The sequence below is a fragment of the Hemiscyllium ocellatum genome, chromosome 39 (genome assembly GCF_020745735.1).
Source record: "Hemiscyllium ocellatum isolate sHemOce1 chromosome 39, sHemOce1.pat.X.cur, whole genome shotgun sequence".
Classification (NCBI taxonomy): Eukaryota; Metazoa; Chordata; class Chondrichthyes; order Orectolobiformes; family Hemiscylliidae; genus Hemiscyllium; species Hemiscyllium ocellatum.
In genome coordinates, this window is record NC_083439.1 from 23605422 (window position 1) to 23626351 (window position 20930).

A 20930-nucleotide genomic window follows, 5' to 3' on the forward strand; every position below is an offset into this window, starting at 1 on the left:
CTTTGGCTGCCGACTGACAGAGAAGGAACGTCATCATTTGTTAGTTCAGTTTTTGGTGCATCGTTTCTAGGCAACCTGGAGCTGACCATATATGAAAGAATGTAAATGCAGGTTTATTTAAACCACCTCTCACATATAAATAGTATACATTTTAAAGTGGTTACAAACTCTATTTATTTGGTACTGTTAAACTTAAATCTGATATGTGATCCGTAAGTGAGTGGCTAACGAGGAAATCTTCTTCGTCAACTACCTTTACTATTTTTGCTGCTGATTGTTTTGAAGTATTTTCACTGGGTGGCTGCTTCCCCAACCCCTGCAGAATTTAGAGATGCCAAAATGCTGGTAGTTCATAGACCCAGGTGGATGAGCCCAGAATTTAATACATCAACCTGCCCATTGTTGAACAGGGAGGATTGTCTGAGTGACCTCTCCACTGCCCTATTGCAGGCTTTGCTGTTTCCTGCAGCTGGAGTCAGTTTGAAGTCCAGCACTGTCACCAACCAGATATCTTGTGATCCTTCCTCCCAGTCCAGCAGAGTGATCTGTGGGTTTTGAAAGGACATCTCGTTGCCATACCATCATGCACATGATGCCAACTCTCAATTATGAGGTAAACATGAATTAGAATCACAGAATCTCTACCATGTGGAAACAGGCCATTTGGTCCAACAGGTCTACACTGACCCTCTGAAGACTATCCCACCCAGACCCATTCTCCTACCTTATTACTTTACATTTCCCATGATTAATGCACCCAACCTACACATCCCTGAGCACTCTGAGCAATTTAGCATGGCCAATTCATCTAACCTGCACATTTTTGGACTGTGGGAACAAACTGGAGCACCCAGAGCAAACCCATGTAGACACGGGGAGAATGTGTAAACTCCACTCAGACAGTTGCTTGAGGATGGAATCGAATGCCAGTCCCTGGTGCTGTGAGGTAACAATGCTAATCCCTGAGCCATCTTGCCCTTTATTCAGTTTGCACATTATTTAGTGTTATAAAGGAGTAAATGAGCAGGAAAAGGATAGAGCTGGTTAGCTTAGTTGGCCAGATGACTAGGATGTGGTTCAATTCCCATTCCAGTTGGTGTAGATTTTGAGAACTAATGTGCTCACCTTATGCTTGATGTGTAGTGGTTCCTCTCAAGCTACATAACCAATTATCCCTTATTTTATCAGGGAGTGATGCTAGTGGTCCCACGTTGACTATGGCAGGTTGCCTAAGTATCTGAATGAGTAGGACCATATCCTTCCTGCACGTCTCCTACTCCATAATCCCCAGATGTTTGTGCCAGTTATCCACTGCTTCCCATGACAGATATGGAAAATGGTTGCATTATAATTAAGAAGTTGCATTGAAAGTACAAGTTCCAATAGGATGTTACAGCTTTACTATTGCTCTAGTGGATATAGTTTGAGGTCACTCACACTGTGGAGATATCACTTTATATTCCCACGACGAGGCAGACAGAGGAGGTAAGTTGTAAATTGTGTATGAGTGATTGTTCAGTTTAAAGGGAGCATTTAATGAAAACTAGATGCTCCAAGGGGCTGAGAAAGTCAGTGAGGTGTGAGAGAAGCCTTGAACCCTTGAGCTTGTGGTTGGTCCTGAGAACAGGGAGGTTTTCTCTGCTTTGGGTAAAGCGGCATCTGGTGGAAATATCCTGGGATGCGAGGTGACTGAAATGGGTCATTCTTGTTTCTCTGGGAACTCTTTAGGAAAGTAGAATTTCCATTGTTAAAAATATTGAGATTTGCTTTGTGTGAAGTTCTCAGATGTGGAGTTCACTTTAACAGGTTAATGTGCTGGAACTGGGAGCAAGCTCTGTGAAGGTGGCACTTGGGGGGGAAGCCATTTCTCACAAAGGCTGATGGGAAAATCAGACAGCTGAGGCCAGGGTTGGTGGATAGTGAAGCTGGGTGGATGCAGAGTTCCGTGGTGCTGGTTCCCTGCCATGATCCCAACTCCTGACCATTCCCAAGAGGCCGGGATTGGGAGAGAAATGGCCGGTCACCTGCTCACAAACTTGTTAGCTCAATTCAAATGCTCAATTAATGTGATTAATCAGAGGCTGGTGAGCTGGATATTTCAGTTGGGCTACAAAGTTCAAGGCTACTTCCTGGCAGTGAGAGCTTACTGTCTGTTGTTGGAGTCCTGACTCTGGGTAGAAAGCTCCGTCTCCTGGTGCTCACTTTGCACTTTCTTTTGACAAATTCTCAGACAACTGAGCCCAGAGCCCCAAGTGAAGGCTTGGGTAAGTCAGCGATTGGGCAACCTGTACTCCATACCCTGATCAGGGGATGAGCATTGGACACTGTCTGCTGTATAATTATGGCTTAGACTGAACAACTGGGTTGTGTTATGTTGGAGGCTTCATTCACTTCATAATGTCATTGTTATTGCCACTGTATAAAGGGGCCACAGGTTATCGGATGAAGCTGGCAGAAGAATTTAATTCCCTTTGAAACAATAAGGTCATGGTCTTGAACCTTATCATGCCTTGTGCAGTTTCTTTATACATCCTGGCAAATAGTTCTCTTGGCTAAATAATATTAAGAAAATCAGGAAGCTGTGGTTATCTATTGTTGAACGATGGGCTCCTCTGCAAATATTATTCCACTGGCGGAGGGGGGGTGGGAAGGAAGCAATGATCTGAACCATTTACAATCACTAAATTATCTGCAAAACTAAGTTTGCTTTGGGAGCTTGAAATAATGAGTTTAATTTGAATAAATGGATTTTGGTAATCTGAACCAGGGCAGAACTTACACAGTTCATGGTTGGACCCTGGAGAGTGTTATTGAATAGAGAGACCTAGGGGTGCAGATACAGAGTTCCTTGGAAGTGGTGTCACATGTAGATAGAGTGTTGAAGAAGGCATTTGGTATGCTTGCCTTCATCAGTCAGAGCATTGAGTGCTGGATTTGGGATGTCATTTACAGCTGTACGAGACATTGGTAAGGCCATGTTTGGAGACTGCATTCAATTCCAGTTGCCCTGCTATAGGAAGGATGTTATTAAACTAGAGAGGATGCAAAAAAAATGATGTTTCTGAGGCTTGAGTTATAAGAACAAGCTGAATAGATTACATTCCCTCCAGTGTGGAAAGAGGCCCTTCGGCCCAACTGGTCCATACTGACCTTCCGAAGAGTAACCCACCCAAACCCATTCCCCATATTTACCCTGACTTATGCACCTAACTCTACGGACAATTTAGCATGGCCAATTCACCTGACCTGCACATCTTTGGATTGTGAAAGGAAATCGGAGCACCTGGAGGAAACCCACGCAGACACGGGGAGAATGTGCAAACTCCACACAGACAGTCGTGCAAAGCTGGAATTGAACCCAGGTCCCTGAGTCCCTGGGTGGTTTCGAACCACCTACCTTTTGGTTAACAGCCGAACATGCTGACCAATTGTGCCACAGAGACTAGTGGGCTGGGACTTTATTCCCTGGAGCATAGGAGGTTGAGGGGTGACCTTATAGATGTTTATAAAATCATGAGAGGCATGGAAAGGGTGAATACCCAAGGCCTTTTCCCCAGTGTAAGGGAGTCCAAAACTAGAGGATATAGGTTTATGATGAGATAGAAAAGATTTAAAAGGGATCTAAGGGGCAACGTTTTCACGCAGAGGATGGTGTGTGTATGGAAAAAGCTGTGAGAGGAAGTGGTAGAGCCTGATACAATTACAACATTTAAAAGGCACCTGGATGGGTACATGGATAGGAAGGGTTTAGAAGGATTGGGGCTGAAAGCTGGCAAATAGGACTCATTCAGTTTAGTAAACCTGGTTGGCATGGACAAATTGGGCCAATGGGTCTGATTCCATGCTGTATGATTGTATGACTCTATGCCGCTGTGCTTGTTAAAATGGCTAACTGTCAAAAATATCAGCTGGACTGGAATCAACCAGAAAACAGGGTAGATTAGACCTGGTATTGTTTAATATGACAGATTTAAATAAGTAAAAGTGCCCCTGGATAGCAGTAACTATAATATAATTGCATTTTCTCTCCAGTTTGGAGGGGAGAGGTGTGGGTCACATGTAAATAGGGGAAACTCTGGGTAAAAGCTGAACCAGGTGAAGCAAACTGGGATAGTACGCTGGGGGTAGATCAAAAGGCAAGTAGTAGCAGACATTTAAGGAAATATTTCAGAAATATTCGGAATATCAGAAAGTCAGGACTTAGCTCCTCTACTTGGATGGCAAGGAAAGCATTGAACCTGAGAAAAAGACACAGAAATGAGTGGCAGGGTCAGGTGACTGGACAGAAGATAAACATGGCAATGAGACATGAATCAAGGGAGAGAAATTAGATTGAGGGGAACATATAAAAATTGATGTTTCTTCTAGTCCTTTAAAAAGGAAAAGAATAAGTCAAGTGAGAGCTGCTCCTCTGAGTGAGAACAAAGTGTTTAATAGTAGATTACAAGTCTGTGGTGGATGAAACAACCAAATATTTTGCTTCTGTCTTCATCATAACTGTCTTCATTCAAAAAATATCCCATCAGGCCTCTGAGAGTACACCGGCAGTGTCCCTACCTTCGAGCCAGGAATGATGAGGTTAAGTCTTGCCTGCTCCAGAGTGTGTCATAACATCTCTGAATATGTTGATTAAAATATATACAGAAACCCTTCAGGTATTAGCTACAAATCAAGAGGTGGAGGGGAGAGAACTTGGTCAAATTATAATAATTAGGGAAATGTTACTGAGCAAACTGGTGGAACTGCAGACTGATGAGTCCTTAGGTGCTGATGGACTTCACCATAAGGTCTTCCAAGTCGTGGCTAATGAGGTAGTAGATGAATTGGTGTTGTTGGCATGGATTGGTTGGACTGAAGGGTTTGTTTCCGCACTGTTTGACTCCAAGACCCTGAGTAACATGGCCTGTGGATCAAGTGGAGCATGTAAATGTACTCTCCTTGGATTTTCAAAAGACACTTGACAAGGTGCCACATATAATGTATTGCTGTAAGGTAAGAACTCACAGTGTAGCGAGTAAGTGATTAGCTCAGGTAGGAGATTAGCTGGATGGCAGCAAATGGAGCATGTATGAATGGATCTTTTCCTTGTTGGCAGGATGTGATGAATGAAGTCCTACTGTGGTCTGTCATGGGGCGTCAGCTTTTTACAATTTATGTCAATGATTTAGATGATGGTACTGAAAACACGATGGTTAAATTTGCAGATAATAAGTAGGAAAATATGCTGTGAAAAGGTGTTTGTAGATAGACATAGATTGGTTAAATGAGTGGATGGATGGAGTATCATTTGGGTAAATGTGAAGCATTTCATTCTGACAAGAGAATAACTCCAAATATTGGAGGTGCAGAGAATGTTCTAACACGAGTTACAAAATGTTAGTGTGAGAGTACAGCATGTAATTAAGAAGTCTAATGGGATGCTAGCCTTTATTACGAGGTGACTTGAACATCAATGGGAGCTAGAAGTGAATATTAGTATTAGGGTGCATGGAATGCTGGGAGAGTCAGACATGAAGGGCTCTGGCCCGAAACGTCGAATTTCCTGTTCCTTGGATGCTGCCTAATCTGCTGTGCTTTAACCAGCAACACATTTTCAGCTCTGATCTCCAGCATCTGCAGACCTCACTTTTTACTGGAGTCAGACAGATAGCATTATAATAACAATTAGTAAATTTTAAGATGAAGTCAGAATAAAGGAGAGAGCAATGAAGTCTGCTTCAGGGTTATGCTGCATGTGTGTGAGTGCAGGTAGTATAGTTAATAAAACTGGGGAGTTTACAGACACAGACTGCCTTTTGGGATTGTGGTGCAACAATAATGAAGACATAGCTGAAGGGCAGATCTGGGTGTGAAATATTTCTGGCTATGAGGTGTCACCAAAGATTGAAAGGAAAATAAGAGGAGGGGTGTGGCTCACCTTTTACTTGAGGTGAGCTTTGCAATACCGGAGACAGAGGATATTTCAGACAGTTAAATGATACAATTGATGTGGCTCGAGTTAATAAATAAGCATGCAATTAGAGCGTGATCACCGATGACCAACTAGTAACAAGTTTCTAGAGGAACAAATTTGGAAGGAAATTTCGAGAAGTGTAAAGGTCATAGAATAGGGAGAACTTTAAAGCCATGGATTTAAACTAGGATACTGGTAACGTAAAGGACAGTGTTCTGGTAAATCTTATACAGCTGTGTGTCTTTTTCAATGTGAAAGGCGACACTGCTAGACCTGGCTCTTGGGATTAAGGTGAATCAAATAGTTCAAGTGACAGTGGGAAGCATTTAGGAGACAGCAACCATTTTATCATAGGGTTTAGGATGATGGTGGAAAATGACTTAATCAACCCCTGGTGAGAATGGGTTGAGAGTTTGGTGGTGACCCAACTTCACTGTGGCAAGAACAGAACTGAATTGATTAGACTGGAGTGAAAAGTTGGTGGGAAGTAAGTAAGGTTAACAATGGACTGCCCTCAAAGAACAGTACTTGGGCTCACTCAAGGTATGTTCCTTCAAAGGGGAAAGGTAGGTCAGAAATCCAGAGGTATTTGATTAGAAGTGAAGTTATGTGTGCCTTTGGTAGGTGTCATGCAGAAACTTCAGCTGAGAACCAAGCTGAATACAGAAGGTTCTTCAGGGAGCTGAGGAAGCAAAGAGAGATCATGAAAAAGAAAATCCAAAGTCTTCCATAAGCACATCAATAGTAAAAAAAAGTGGCAGAAGGAGGAGTAGGGTTGATTTGGGACTAAAAAGGGCATTTACACTTAAGAATGTGGCTGATGTGTTGAATGCACACTTCGTATGAGTCATTATTTACCCAGGCCAATGTGCCAGCAGGGGAAACTCGGTCACTAGAAAGGCTTAAAATTGATAACGTGGAGATATTAGGTAAGTTGTTGGTAGTTAAAGTTGATAAGCCACCCTTTATCTGGTTGAGCTGCATCTAGAGATATTGTGGAAGTGACAGTGGAAATTGCAGAGATACTAACAATAATCTTGAAATTTTCCTTGGATTGGGTCTGATTCCTGAGAATTGAAGAATTGCAAACAGTATGTATTTGTTCAAAAAAAGATTGTAAACATTTCCCAGTAATTACAGGCCAGTCAGTTTAACTTTGGCGATTGGGCAACTTCTAGAAATAATTCGTCAGGATAGAATGAAAAGTCACATTGGTTAGTTTTGGAAGATTCAACATAGGGTTTGTTAAGGAGAAAACTGTGTCTAGCTAACTAGGAATGTTTTGAAGATGTAATAAAGAGGGGTAATGAGGGGAAGGCTGTTCATGGACTTTAAAAGATGAATGATACAGTGCCACATGACTGACTTGTGAGGAATATTTTACAGGTCATGGAATGAAATGACAGTGATAATATGAATTTAAAACTGGCTGAGAGATAGCACATAAATGATAATGGATAATGGATTATTTTTGAACTGGATGAAATTTTGTTGTGGCTTTCCTCAGTGGTTGGTATTGGGATTCTTGCTGTTCCTGATCCAGATGACAAAAAGCATGGGAGAATTCTGAGCCGTGAGGATAGCAGTGTAGAACTTCAAAAGGATACTAACAATCTGGTGCAGTAAGTGGATAGGTTATATTTAAAATTCTATATGAAAAAGTGCAAGGTGTTATGCTTTGGTACAAAGAACATAGAGGCTGTGTGAAATGGAAGATGTACAGGAGTAGAGATCTGAGTCCATATTGGTATGTAATTAATCATGGTAGGACAAGTAGAGAGAGCTGTTAATAAAGCATTCAGTAATCTGGACTTCATTGAGAGGACCATAGCAAACAAGAGCAGAGAAGCTATGATGAACTTTTATAAGAACTCAGCTGGTGTATTGTGTTCAATGCTAGGCACCACACTCTGGGAAGATGTGACTGCATTGGAGAATGGCTCTAGGGATGAGAAACTTTTTTTATTATGAAGATAGATTGGAGACGTTGTGATTATTTATCTTGGAGATGTGGAAGCTCAGCAGAGATTTGTTAGAAGTTTTCAAAATTGAGGGAGATCTGTACAGCATAGAGACTTCCAGCTTGAAAATGAATGAGAACCAGACGGCACAGTTTTTTAAACTATTTTGTGAAAGAAGCAACTGCAAGAGGATACATTTATTCATGCAGTGGGGTTCTAGAATTGAGTGGTGGAGATTCAAATGAGGCACTCAAAAGCTCACTGGATAATTAGTTAAATAGCAGACACTATTTTAACGTAAGGAATTTATGTTTCAGACATTTTTGTAACTTTGGGACTCTGCCTCAGAAGGTAGCAGAGGTGGTGTTATTGAATATTTTTAAGGTAGAGGTAGTTTCTTGTTAAGCTGGGAATCTAGGGTTCTCAGGGTTAGCAGGAAATGTGGAATTTGAGAAAGGAACACCTCAACCTTGATCTTACAGAATGGCAGAGCAGACCATAGGTCCATGTGGCTTACATCTGCTCTGACTTCATTTGTGTCTGTGACTGTATATGGACCATGTTCCATTCTGCCCTTGATTAGCCAACTCTCAACATAGTCATCAGTTGTTCTTGTCTTATATAATTGCTTAATGATTGGATTCAATACATGGAGATGGTGTTAATTAATTTCTCACATTTGTTGGGTCATATACAGCAACATGTTTTCTGGTTCTGGGTTAAAATAATAATAAAATGATGGTCCCATAAAAACCAGGAACATGAGTCAGCAATTCACCACCTTGAGCTTGCTGCACCTTTTAATAAGATCATATCAGGATCTTTTGTGTTTCAACAACACTACACCTGTTTTATTTTCTAAACTCCTTTCAGTCCAGGCTTAATCTACCCTCACGGTAACCCCTTGATCCCTGCAAATGGTCAAGTAAAGCTTCTCTGAAATGTTCCTATGAAGCATTTCTATAAATTTTTTTTATTTTCTTCCTGAACTTATTGGTTCACAATAATACTCCTTGGATTTGAATGCAAATAATTTTTCCAAATTTCCACCTTGATTTGGTTGTTATCATCCTTGCCTCTGAGTTATAATTGTCTAGATTAGAGTGGTGCTGGAAAAGCACAGCCAGTCAGGCAGCATCCGAGGAGCAGGAAAATCGATGTTTCGGGCAAAAGCCCTTCATCCAAATCTTATGAAGGGCTTTTGTCTGAAACATCGATTTTCCTGCTCCTCGGATGTTGCTTAGATTACTTACAGTGTGGAAACAGGCCCTTTGGCCCAGCAAGTCCACACTGATCCTCCGAAGAGCAACCCACCCAGATCCATTCCCCTACACTTACCCCTTCACCTAACACTATGGGCAATTTAACATGGCCAATTCACCTAACCTGCACATTTTTGAACTGTGGAAGGAAACCGGAGCACCCGGAGGAAACCCATGCAGACGCAGGGAGAATGTGCAAACTCCACACGGACAGTTGCCTAAGGTGGGAATTGAACCAGGGTCTCTGGCGCTGTGAGGCAGCAGTGCTAACCACTGTGCCACCGTGCCGCCCACAAAGCCACCATGCTGCCCACTGTGCTTTTCCAGCACCACTCTAATCTAGACTCTGAATTTCAGCATGTGCAGTTCTCACTTTTGCCTCTTGAGTTATAATTGGCAGACTCAAGCACCATTCAAATATCCATGGCGATACTCCAATGCAGTCCTGAGAGGAATTAACCACATTATCAAGGCTAACATTTATTCCTTAATCAACATCACACAAATGAACAGATTTACCCGTCAATATCACCTTGCTGGTCATGACAGTTTGTTGACGACTGTGTCTCCTGTACTATAACAGTGACTGTACAGCAAAAAGTGCTGCATTAGTTGTTAAGCACTTTGCAAGTTCTGGTCAAAGACACTTTGTAAATGCAAGTCTTTTTTAACAAAGTCTAATATTTTAGAGAAAGCCACTGAAATTTATTCTTAATGCTAACATTTAAAGAAGCTTTGAATGAAATTCAGAATGAATTTTCTGAATAAATGTTATAAGCCAATTTCCTGGATTGAAATTACAAGCTTTCAATAAAACACTAGCTGACCTTATACAATAGTATTATTGTATAATTTAGATATCTGCTCCAATATCTTTGAGTGCCAATTGGCCATTTTACTTTCCCTGGTTGATACTTCAAATGGAATTGAACTGGGTTGGGACATTGACACGTGGAGTTCTAATTAAGGAACAGGAGTAGGCCATTTAGCCCATTGAACTTATTCCATCATTCAATTAGATCATGGCTCATCTGTCATAATGCTACTTTCCCATGCATTCGCCATTTGCTTTACTGTAATTAATATAGCAATTTCTGCCATGTCTGTGCTCAGTGATTGAGCTTTCATAGCTCTCTGGGTAAAGAATTTCAAAGGTTCACTACTCTCTAAAGAGATTCTTCCTTATCTCAGTTTCGGAGTAAAGGGTGAGCAGTTTAAGACTCTGTCCCCTGGTTTTTAAAATAGTCTTTAACTAACAAACCCAGCCCTAAAATATGAGCCATGTCTTCAAATCTCTTTTAACTTCCTGACTTGCCCCCGTACACTGTCCGAATAACTTCCTGTCTTAATTGATCCTAATCATTCACGTACCATGCTTGCCACACAGAGTTGGTGGGGACAACTTGGTGATTAGTTTTTCCTAGTTCTTTCCAGCGATTGCCTCTTGATATTAAAACTTTAATAATACTCGAAGCATAACTTCCTGAGCTGCATTTTCCAAAGTGGCTCAATGAACATTGTGTATGTTATCTTCTTTGTTGTTTGTTTTGATTACTGTCTGACTCTTTGGAGACTTCTGCGTTTTCCTTATGAGCAAGAATGTGAGCTTTAGATGTATGTGACTGTTGAGGCCAGTTAGAGATTTGTGCCAAACATTTGTTGGCATCAAACCAAATTCATCTTTGAACTTATGTTGCATCCTTCATAACTTTGAGATGCTCCAAGCATTATAAAGTCATACAATCATACAGCGCGGAAACAAACCCTTCGGTTCAACAGGACCATGCTGAACATAATTCCAAGCTAAACTAGTCCCACTTGCCTGCTCCTGGCCTATGTCTCTCCAAATCTTTCCTATTCCTGTACTTATCTAAACGCCTTTTAAAAATTGGAATTGTACCCACATCCACCACTTCCTCAGCAAACTCATTCCACACACACCACCCTCTGGGTAAAAACTTTGCCTCTTATGTCTTTTTAAAAATCACCTTAAAATGATACCCCCTAGTTTTGAAATCTCTTCGCCTATTTGTGTTACATCACATGGATCACCTAAACCTTTTAAAAGATATCATGATACTATCACTTTATGACAGTTTGTGACCTGAGGCTACAAAGGTCTCACATTCCATCTTACCCAGGGGTCAGTTGAAGCATGACACTTTATTGGAAGTTTGCAGCTCTCAGTGCTTTCTGTTGTAAACTAATGTTTGATTATATTGGTTGTAATAAAAGTCCAATACCATTATAACAAACACAGTTTCTTGTGTTAAGAGGGACTAGGTAAAGTAACTGTTGGCTAACCTTCATTTTTTTGAAATTCCAGCTGGAATTTAGGAAATGTGATCACCACTTTGCAAACTCCCACAAACAGCACCTAACCTATTGATGCTGATCGAGGGATAGATATTGGATGTGCACCAGGAGAGACACACTTGGTTATCTTAGAATTTCCTTGGCACTGTTTCAATGTTTGCCTGGAAGGTAATATTTAACATCTTGCCCATAAGACGACACCTCTGACAGTGCAGCATTTCTTGGGGCTGTGCATTTCCCAGCCTCACTGATGGTGCTGGAGTGTAATTTGACCAAGTACCTAATCTCCCTCTCGATCTGCATCACCGAGGAACTCTGCAGCAAGACTCAAGCTCTTTACTGTCATTTTGTGTGACATAGTATGCAACAAGTATTTTCTAGTCTTATAAGCCACTTTAAGGTAGTAAATAGATGGACTAATGCTTTCATTCAGAGAGGCACCTCACAGGCTTTCTGTGTAGTTTACAAATTGTATAAACTAGCTCTCCAGTCTCAATGTGCTCTGCAGCAGCTACTGTAGTTAAAGCACCACAACCTGAAGTAAACGGTGGTTGGTCCTTCAACGATGGCTGTTTCAGAAAGGAGCAGAAATGGTTATCAACAATATCTGCTTCAAGTGTTTGGCAGTTATTTTCTGTGAACTCACCGCTGCTGATGCCACTCACTTTCTTCCATCTTTATTCTGATCCACTGCGAGGAAGATCCTGAGAGAGAAAAAAATACATCAACACAACAGCAACTTGCATTTATGCCGTATAATAAAACTCACCCTATAAACTGGAATGTATGTATTTATAGGGGGTCATTAGCTGATTCAGCTGGATGGCTGGTTTGTGATGCAGAGTGATACCAAGAGTGTGGGTTCAATTCCTGCACCGGCTGAGGTTACCATGTAGGGCTCCCCCTCTCAACCCTGCACCAGCTGAGTTACCATGTAGGGCTCCCTCTCTCAACCCTGCACTAGCTGAGTTACCATGTAGGGCTCCCCCTCTCAACCCTGCACCAGCTGAGTTACCATGTAGGGAACCTCCTCTCAACCCTTTCCTTCACCAGAGGCATGGTGACCCTCAGATTAAACCATCATCACATCTCTGTCCCTCTCCAATCAAGGAGCAGCCCAATGGTCTTTGGCAACGTCACCTTTTATTTGTTTGTGCGTGCAAGCCAGTCTAGCCATGTTCAACCATGTTTGTGCTTTGAAGCATAATTCGAGGATGTTATCTGTAACCAGCTTTAGGATCCTTACAAACTAGCTGAGGCCCCTTCTGTAGTCTGGGTACCATTGTTTTTACTTGAGTCATGAATAAATAAATAGGTTTGAATCCAGGAAAGGGGCTAATCTCTTTTTGCTCTGTCTCTTGTTTTATTTATCATTTTTTAAAAAAAATTAGAATTTTTAAAAAATTAAATGTCAGTGACTTACATGGAGACCTTGACCTATGTATTTGTCACGTCTGAAGACTGCAGTATTATCAGCTGTTTACTCTATCCTTCAGTTTAACATTTCCAGCTCCACAAAATGAGTCATGCTATATCCTGTTAGAATGTTTTCTTTCTTCAGAAGCAAGTCTGGACTGAATACAGCCCTTTATCTCTCATCTCAACTCTGTAATTCTGTAAATTGATTTGGTGGTAGTGCTGCTGTGGCAAACAGTGTAGAACCTTGGATAATACTGTGAGCTAGGATGAGCAATGCTTTTTTAAAAAAAACTCCCCATTATCTTTTTGCTTTTGCAGAATGACTGCATGCACACGATAAAGGGCTCCAATAGCAATTGGTAGCTTGATATCTCAATCAGAAGTGATTCCTGGCTTCCTTTCTGTTTTGGGTTTGCAGCCTGGGCAACATGGCTCCCAGATATTTGGCGGGATTTGCTTTAATTCCAGATTTGTAGCAAATACTGGGGAGAGGGGGAAGGATGAAAAGGGGACATTAACTTCACTGTCCTACTGGTTGTTTGTTTTTTCAGGCCTTCTATCTCAAGGTCCAGTCCCCACCAGGAAGTCTTCCAATACTGACCAGGTAATTCAATTCTTCCATCATTTTTCCTTCTGGTATCTGTGAATTGATTCAGTGGGTTTTGGTTGCTTTGACAACGGTCCATGTTGGCCAATGAGTGGAATGACTTTCATTAAATGCATGAGATGTTTTGCTCTATGTTGAAAGCAAAGGTCACTGGAAGGAATTTCCTGAGACATCTGCTTTGTTTGGCGGTAATGACTACAATTCCAAATGACCGCAACTGCTGAGGTTGACTAATATGTCTTGACTAATTTTCTTTCACAAAGTAAGACTTGAATTTACAAAGCGCTTTTCATAATCATCAGGCTATTTTAAAATTATATGGGAGCCTGTGAAATACCTTTTTGAAGTGCAGTCAGTGTTGTAATGCAGGAAATGGGGCAGGTCATTTTGCACTCAGCCACTCCCACAGACAATTTACAAGTTTATTTTCCCCCAATTATTTGTGAGATGTGTGTGGCTGGGTAGACCAGCAGTTATTGCTCATCCTCTGGTAAGATCAATGCATCTTTTTTTTGTGGGTTGTTTGAAGGAATAGTACTATACAGGACACCAGGGCTAATGTTCCTGTCTTTTTATTTATTAAGTGTAAATGGGATCCATTGCATTCACTGGAGCAGGCAGAATGGGGCCTTAATTTGACAGCACCTTCAGAAGGTAGTGCTTCTGACAGTACAGTACTGAGGAAGTGCTGGACTTTGAATGTTAACCTTGATTTTTATTGTAGAGTGGGATATTTAAAATTTTTGTTTAAAATCCAGTCACCAATTTTCAAATAATAAGCCATTAAACACTGCCCACTATAACCAAAAATATAAAAATCCAAAGAAGCTAAACAAGGGCGGTGGAGCTACATCAAAATGATGCTGATGTTTAAACTGGATTTAAACATGAGATTTAAACTGGAGCCCTGTGACATTTACAATGGGTGTTCATCATTTAAAGACTTCCTTGGTCCTTCATCCTTGGTGTAGCAGGGCTGATGGATATGTTTGCTCCAACCATTGAGTCTTCTAGGATTTGGACTTGCCATTTCTGTCATTTCTCGTTAATTTGATTTTTGGTTTGCTGATAATTGAAAATATTCCATTGCTAATGGCACTCCTTAAACAAAGCACTTGCTGCTTTATGGCATGCATCAATGGCATTTATCAAAACCTGTTTAAGGTAATACAAATTAGACAGCAGGTATGAGTTGCACTTGTATTTACCCTACAATGTAATTCAGCCTGGAGTGAATTCCAAGATCTGAGCCAAATCACTTGATTTACCAGTCTATTAATTGCAAAGTGATAAAACTTGTTCAGATATTTATAACCTGCTCAATTAGCTGGTTGATCCTTTTGGAAGATTTCTAGTGTGTGGGCACTACCAATAACACTGTGAGAGCATCGCAATTATTTACTTTTTGGTTATGATCTTTTAATTTATCTGCCCACAAGGTCATGTCACTCTATTGAAAATATGCAGCAATTAATAGCTGGGTATCAGGAGATTTTTTTTTCTCAGAATTAATTCAGTCCTGCAAATCCTGCATTTAATTGAGTGGGTGTTACAAGAGGTATGGTGGCTCAGTGTTAGCACTGCTACCTCACAGTGTCAGGGGCGCAAGTTCAATCCCAGCCTCAGGCAACAGTCTGCATGCAATTTGCACATTCTGCCTGTGTCTGTGGGGCGTTTCCTCCAGGTATTTTGGTTTCCTTCTAAAGTCTAAAGATGTCCAGATTAGGTGGATTGGCCAAAGGAAATGCAGGGGTATGGGGGTGAGTCTGGGTGGGATGCTCTTTGGAGGGGTGGTGTGGACTTGATGGGGCTGAATGGTCTGGGCTGCTCCCACACTGTAGGGATTCTATGAAGAGACTCAAGGCAGTAAAAAGATTCCCATTGGGTAATTTTCTAAAAAATGTTAAAATATAACACCCCTTGAGTTTTTTTTCATGAGATAAAAAGGTTTGACATCATCTGGCCATGGGGAAATGTGCTGTTTTGGACTTGTTTCTGCAAACTGGGTTATTCTGACATCTGAAGAAGCTTCTGTGATTTATTCTGAGGTTCAGGTTGCTAGTTCAGTTCATTTAGCACCAAGTTGTGAATTTTGCTTGACATTTGCTGTATTTTGATCATCGCATTGTATTAATTGGATATTGGTGCAGCTGACTAACCTGGAGCCATTCATAAAATGAAATATTCCAACTCTTGCACCCCTTGAGGGATTTTGCAGTTTAATATTCAGTGGACGATGCACTTAAGCTGGTGCTTAAGCCTTCCAAAAAACTTTCACTGGGTACCGGATAGCGAACCCACAGGATTTGAAAATAAGCTGGCAGTGGGGAAATGATGTGGACCTGCTATCCTGACATGTGGGATAGCACTGCCTCATCTATTGACCAGCTGCACTGTCCTTTGACCACTGATATCATTCATAGAGTCATAGAAACAGAGCTTTTGGTCCAACTCCTCCATGCCGACCAGATATCCTAACCGAATCGAATCCCAGCACTTGGCCCATATCCTTCTAAATCCTTCCTTTTCATCTACCCATCCAGATGCCTTTTAAATGCTGTAATTGTAGCAGCTCCACTACTTCTTCTGGCAGCTTATTCCATACACACACCGCCCTCTGCGTGGAAAAGTTGCCCTTTAAGTCCCTTTTAAGTTTTTCTCCTCTCACCCTAAACCTATGCCATCTCATTCTGGACTCGCCCAGAATAGGAAAAGACCCTGAATATTTACCTTATCCATGCCCCTCATAATTTTATAGACCTCTGTAAGGTCACCCCTCAGCCTCCGATGCTCCAGAGAAAACAGCCCCAGCGAATTCAGCCTCTCCCTGTAGCTCAAATCCTCCAACCCCTGGCACCATCCTTGTAAATCTTTTCTAAACCCTTTCAGGTTTCCTCTTTTAATGATGATGTCTAATATGGAGATGGGGAAGAGGTCGCTGGGTAACATTGGTAAATGGATTTTGATTTTATCATCTACCAAAGAAAGTAGAGGCCAGTTTAATAGGGCTCAATTAATAATCTGTGCTGTGCTAACAGAACAGCACTGTAGTTTGATAACTTAAATGTGTTAGTTGGATGTTATTCTTCCTGCTTAGTCAGAACCTATTCCCAGAATCTGTTTAATCTGTTGCACTTCTGGAGGGTTTTATTTTAACGTACAGCATACTTGGTCAGATGGGAGAGTCATCCAATTCCTTTTTCTTGGGCACCACTTTCACTTTCTTTCTGATGCCAATCTGGGGAGGGTCAGGTTCAGGAAACTGCATAAGGCAGGGGCAGCGAGAAAGGAAATAGGGACTCAGTAATTGATAAGACGCCCTTGTATGTATATATGTTGCTAAGGTACCCTTTCAGTTTTGTTTCTTGTTGCAATCGACTTTGTTGAATAAAATTTCTGAATCAAAATTGAAACATTTACTTGTTTTTTCATTGGTTGTTTTCCAGTTATAAAATTAATTGTTCTTATAAGATACAGAATTAGATTGGTTTTCCAGTTGTGGTCATATCAGCTCTCATCGAATCTCGCCCAGCTTGGAGTTTTAAATTTGAGAATGCCTTGGAATTGTCTCTTTGTTTTTATTTCAAATTTCCAACAGCTGCAGTTTTATTAATAATCTTGGTTTTGTAAAAGGACCATTTTGACTTCTATTATAATGCTGCAAGTCAAAAAGCTACTACTGTTCAGCCAGGGGAACTGGCCTTGTGATGTTTCTGTGATATATGCCCCATACTGAGGACACTGCTGACGCTGAAAGCGCAAGTTGTTCACATGTTATTTGTAAGTGTGAATGTCTGTTTTCCAGTGAACTGGTTGCAATATAAGTGTGAGCGTCTCAATGCCTATATTGATCTTGCTTTTCTTTAATGTAGTACAGAAAGCTGTCTTTAGTGGTTTAAATTGGCAATACAGAAAATAACATTCATTGTACCTTATTTGTGTTTATATACACTTTGACCCACTTTCCTCATCTCAGTCTGGAGCACTGACCAACAGTCTGTATACAATATACTGACGTGTCTTTGTCATGACGTGCCGCGGTCAATATGGTGGCAGAAGCCCCATTCAAAATCAGTGAAATAACTGGTACATTTCGTTTGACTGAAGGAATGTAAATTTCCTAATCAGCATCTTGTAATCTCAGGAGAAAGTGAAAGGACTGCAGATGCTGGAAGTCAGAGCTGAAAATGTGTTGCTGGAAAAGCGCAGCAGGTCAGGCAGTATCCAAGGACTAGGAGAGTCGACATTTCGGGCATGAGCCCTTCTACAGGAATGAGGAAAGTGTGTCCAGCAGGCTAAGATAAAAGGTAGGGAGGAGGGACTTGGGGGAGGGGTGTTGCAATGCGATAGGTGGAAGGAGGTCAAGGTGAGGGTGATAGGCCGGAGTGGGGTGGGGGCGGAGAGGTCAGGAAGAAGATTGCAGGTTAGGAAGGCGGTGCTGAGTTCGAGGGATTAGTCTGAGACAAGGTGGGGGAGAGGGGAAATGAGGAAACTGGAGAAATCTGAGTTCATCCCTTGTGGTTGGAGGGTTCCTAGGTGGAAGATGAGGCTCTTTTCCTCCAGCCATCATGTTGCTATGGTCTGGCAATGGAGGAGTCCAAGGACCTGCATGTCCTTGGTGGAGTGGGAGGGGGAGTTGAAGTGTTGAGCCATGGGGTGGTTGGGTTGGTTGGTCCAAGTGTCTCAGAGATGTTCTCTGAAATGTTCTGCAAGTAGGCGGCCTGTGTCCCCAATATAGAGGAGGCCACATCGGGTGCAGCGGATGCAATAGATGATGTGTGTGGAGGTGCAGGTGAACTTGTGGTGGATATGGAAGGATCCCTTGGGGCCTTGGAGGGAAGTGAGGGGTGAGGTGTGGGCGCAAGTTTTGCATTTCTTGCGGTTGCAGGGGAAGGTGCCGGGAATGGAGGTTGGGTTGGTGGGGGGTGTGGACCTGACGAGGGAGTCACGGAGGGAGTGGTCTTTTCGGAATGCTGATAGGGGAGGGGAGGGAAATATATCTCTGGTGGTGAGGTCCGTTTGGAGGTGGCGGAAATGACGACGGATGATACGATGTATATGGAGGTTAGTGGGGTGGTAGGTGAGAACCAGTGGGGTTCTGTCTTGGTGGCGGTTGGAGGAGCAGGACTCAAGGGCGGAGGAGTGGGAAGTGGAGGAGATGTGGTGGAGGGCATTGTTGATCATGTCTGGGGGGAACTTGCGGTCTTTGAAGAAGGAGGCCATCTGGGTTGTACGGTATTGGAACTAGTCCTGCTGGGAGCAGATGCGGCGGAGACGAAGGAATTGGGAAGATGGGATGGTGTTTTTACAGGGGGCGGGGTGGGAGGAGGTGGAGTCGAGGAAGCTGTGGGAGTCGGTTGGTTTATAGTAAATGTCCGTGTTGATTTGATCGCCCGAGATAGAAATGGAAAGATCTAGGAAGGGGAGGGAGGAGTCTGAGACAGTCCAGGTGAATTTGAGGTCGGGGTGGAAGGTGTTGGTAAAGTGGATGAACTGTTCAACCTCCTCGTGGGAGCACGAGGCAGCGCCGATACAGTCATCGATGTAGCGGAGGAAAAGGTGGGGATGTGGTGCCAGTGTAGTTGCGGAAGATGGACTGTTCCACATATCCTACGAAGAGACAGGCATAGCTGGGGCCCATGCAGGTGCCCATGGCAACTCCTTTAGTTTGGAGGAAGTGGGAGGATTGGAAAGAGAAGTTATTCAGGGTGAGGACCAGTTCAGTCAGTCGAAGGAGGGTGTCAGTGGAAGGGTACTGGTTGGTACGGCGGGAAAGGAAGCAGCGGAGGGCTTTGAGTCCTTCGTGATGGGGGATGGAGGTGTACAGGGACTGGATGTCCATGGTGAAGATGGTGTCCACCTGGACACCCCGTGCTGGCCTCTTACCCTCCCTCGATCTCTTCATAGCCAACTGCCACCGCGATATTAACCGCCTCAACCTGTCCACCCCTCTCACCCACTCCAACCTCTCACCCTCGGAACGTGCAGCCCTCCACTCCCTCCATTCCAACCCCAACCTCACTATCAAACCTGCAGAGAAGGGAGGTGCGAAAGTAGTTTGGCACACCGACCTTTATACTGCTGAGGCTAAACGGCAGGTCGCGGGCACATCCTCTTACTGCCCCCTTGACCATGACCACACCTCCCACCACCAAACCATCATCTCCCAGAGCATCCATAACCTCATCACCTCAGGGATCTCCTATCCACCACCTCCAACCTCATAGTCCCACAACCCCGCACCGCCCGTTTCTACCTCCTACAAAATCCACAAACCTGACTGTCCCAGCTGACCCATTGTCTCAGCCTACCCCTGCCCCACCGAACTCATCTCTGCATACCTCGACCCGGTCCTGTCCCCCTTAGTCCAAGAACTCCCCACCTACGTTCGGGACACCAACCACGCCCTCCACCTCCTCCATGATTTTCGCTTCCCTGGTCCCCAACGCCTTATCTTCACCATGGACATCCAGTCCCTGTACACCTCCATCCCCCATCATGAAGGACTCAGTACCCTTCCACTGACACCCTCCTTCGACTGACTGAACTGGTCCTCACTCTGAACAACTTCTCATTCCAATCCTACCACTTCCTCCAAACCAAAGGAGTAGCCATGGGCACCCACATGGGCCCAAGCTATGCCTGCCTCTTCGTAGGATATGTGGAACATTCCATCTTCCGCAGCTCCACTGGCACCACCCCCCACCTTTTCCTCCGCTACATCGATGACTGTATCGGCGCTGCCTCGTGCTCTCATGAGGAGGTTCATCCACTTTACCAACACCTTCCACCCCGACCTCAAATTTACCTGGACCGTTTCCTCCCTCCCCTTCCTAGACCTTTCCATTTCTATCTCGGGTGACTGAATCAACATGGACGTTTACTATAAACCGACCGACTCCCACAGATATCTAGACTACACCTCCTCCCACCCTGCCCCCTGTAAAAACGCCATCCCATATTCCTAATTCCTTTGTCTCCGCCGCATCTGCTCCCAGGAGGATCAGTTCCAATACCGTACAACCCAGATGGCCTCCTTCTTCAAAGACCGCAATTTCCCCCCAGACGTGATCGACGATGCCCTCCACCGCATCTCCTCCACTTCCCGCTCCTCCGCCCTTGAGTCCCGCCCCTCAAATAGCCACCAGGACAGAACCCCACTGGTCCTCACCTACCACCCCACCAACCTCCATATACGTCGTATCATCCGTCGTCATTTCCGCCACCTCCAAAAGGACCCCACCACCAGGGATATATTTCCCTCCGCTCCCCTATCAGCGTTCCGAAAAGACCACTCCCTCCGTGACTCCCTCGTCAGGTCCACACCCCCCACCAACCCAACCTCCACTCCTGGCACCTTCCCCAGCAACCTCCAGAAATGCAAAACTTGCGCCCACACCTCCTCCCTTACT

At 43.3% G+C, this 20930-nt stretch overlaps 1 protein-coding gene across 4 annotated transcripts in view; it reads left to right on the forward strand.

Moving 5' to 3' along the window:
- Positions 1-20930, forward strand: part of rab27a (RAB27A, member RAS oncogene family) — a 139212-nt gene that overhangs the window by 9514 nt on the left and 108768 nt on the right. For 2 of the 4 annotated variants that reach the window (XM_060852911.1, XM_060852910.1), the window contains exon 2: positions 13463-13515. The exons of the other annotated variants lie outside the window; for them this stretch is intronic. The gene's annotated coding sequence lies outside the window, so the exon portion shown is untranslated. The remainder of the gene's footprint in view (positions 1-13462; positions 13516-20930) is intronic. 4 annotated transcript variants of the gene reach the window in all.